A 2,219-nucleotide genomic window follows, 5' to 3' on the forward strand; every position below is an offset into this window, starting at 1 on the left:
AAAAAAAAAAAAAGGGAGAAAGGAGACAGGAAAATAAGGAGTAAAAATTTTAAAAATTTTATGTAAAAAAAAGTAATAATAATAAAAAATATGTACAGAAAAAGGCAAAAAGAAAAAAATGAAGAAATAAAAGAAAAAATTATTTAAAAAAAGCAAAAAAAACAAAAAAAAACCCCCAACAACAACAGCTCCCCCTCGTGGGTAGGTGTGGTTTGATGTGGTAGGTCTCGGAGGCTGCTCTCAGAGGCTCCGCCTTGGTGTCTGCAGAGATCAGATAGGCGGTATGCCAAGCTCCGCTGAACTACGAACTGTAGGCCACTCTAATGAGTCCGATCTCCTTTTGCCATGGTTGAGCCGAGTTGTATTTTCCAGGCCCGCCTCGGTTCAAAGTTCCAGTCCATGCACTTTTTATGCTACCACAGATGGTGTTTTTGCTTTGGTGGCTGGCTTCTTACGGGGAGTAATAGGTTTGTCTTGGCTCAGGCTGGGATTTCGGCTGCCCCTGCCTGAGGCAAGATGCGCAGCAGGGGGTGAAGTGCGTGTGCCCCGCAACAGACCCAACCTCCAGTAGGGATCACGTTAGCGTTGGGGGAGGAATGAGTGCTCAGCTGTTGCCAGAGGCAGTGCCGGGAGCTGCTGGAAATGAGCTGGGAGCTCCTGCAGCCTGCGCACGCACCCAGGTGTCCACCGCCACTAACTCTCTGCCGGGATCACGCAGAGGTGGGGGCTATTTTTTCCCTGTTGGCACCCGGGATTCAGGGTTCGCGCAGCCAATGCTGGGGGCGAGATGCGCCGTGGAAATGAGGTGCATGCTCCCACTCCCAAAACCGAGGTCGAAGTGCGCACCCCTGACACCGCCGCTGCAGTGGTCACCTACTCCTTGCCAAGATGGCGCAGGGCTGGAAGCTGTTCCTTCTCTTGCGCCACCTGGGTTCAGGATTTAGGCTACCCTGCAGTTATCTATGGAGTGAGCTTCTCTCTCCAAGCGCGGTTAAGCGTCCTTTACCTCTTCCCCAGAGACACTACTATGAGCATGTTCAGTCTCTCTGTCTCTTCCCTTTGTCTCTCGGGCTCTGCACGCTTGCCCCACATTGGACTGGGGCACCTCCCCTGCCCGTCTCAGGCTAGCCCGTTTTCCAATCTCCCCAATTCGCACTCACTCACTCAGGTATCCTTCAGGTTCTCTTCCTTCTGGAGTCCATATTTTCTCCTTCTGCTTGTGCAGATGAGGGTAATGTCCTTCTCAGTTCGATCGATGGGGCAGACGAAGTTTACAGAGCTCCCTTCCTCTCCGCCATCTTGGTTCCTCTCTCAGTATTATTTCTAAATAGATGTATATAACTTAATTTAAAAATTCTCCATTGATTAAAAAAAAAATGCTAACCATCACCTGAGCTTTCAGTAAACCTTTTGAGCTTTCATCTTTTTACCAGTGAGAGGGTCTTGCCTAAATGTTCATGGCTGCTGGCCTGTCAGGGTGGTGATTGCTGAAGCCTGCATTGGCTTTGGCAATGTCTTAAAATAAAACAACAATGAAATTTGCCATATCACTTGACTCTTCCTTTCATGAATGATTTCTCCATGTGACGCTGCTCAATAGCATTTTTCCCTCAGCACTTTTTTCAGAACTGGAGTCAATCCTCTCAAACCCTGTAGCTGTTTTAGCAAGCTTATATAATTTTCTACATTCATTGTTGACATTTCAACAATATTCACAGTATCTTCACCAACAGCATTTTCCATCTTGAGAAACCAATTTCTTTGCTAATCCATGAGAAGTAACTCCTCATCCATGAGAAACAACTCTTCATCCATCCAAGTTTTATCACAAGATTGCAACAATTCAGCACATCTTCAAGCTCCACTTCTAATTCTGGTTCTCTTATTATTTCAGCAACATCTATGGTTACTTCCTCTACACTGACGTCTTTCTTGAAACCCTCACAGTCATCCATAAGGGTTGAAATCAGCTTTTCCAAACTCCTGTTCGTGTTGATACTTTGACCTCTTCCCATGAATCCTGAATGTTTGTCATAGCATCTAGAATGGTGAATCCTTTCGAAGGTTTTCAGCTGACTTTGCCAGATCCATCAGAGGAATCACTCTCTATGGCAGTTATACCTTACAGAATATTTTTTTTGAGACAGAGAGAGAGAGAGAGAGAGAATGAGCAGAGGAGGGGCGCCAGAGGATCCAAAGCAAGCTGCTGACAGCAGAAA

At 46.2% G+C, this 2,219-nt stretch overlaps 1 protein-coding gene across 1 annotated transcript in view; it reads right to left on the reverse strand.

The window, feature by feature from the left end:
- Positions 1 to 2,219, reverse strand: part of PRCP (prolylcarboxypeptidase) — a 28,856-nt gene that overhangs the window by 25,996 nt on the left and 641 nt on the right. The window lies entirely within an intron of this gene.

Source organism: Suricata suricatta, chromosome 11 (genome assembly GCF_006229205.1).
Source record: "Suricata suricatta isolate VVHF042 chromosome 11, meerkat_22Aug2017_6uvM2_HiC, whole genome shotgun sequence".
Taxonomy (NCBI): domain Eukaryota; kingdom Metazoa; phylum Chordata; class Mammalia; order Carnivora; family Herpestidae; genus Suricata; species Suricata suricatta.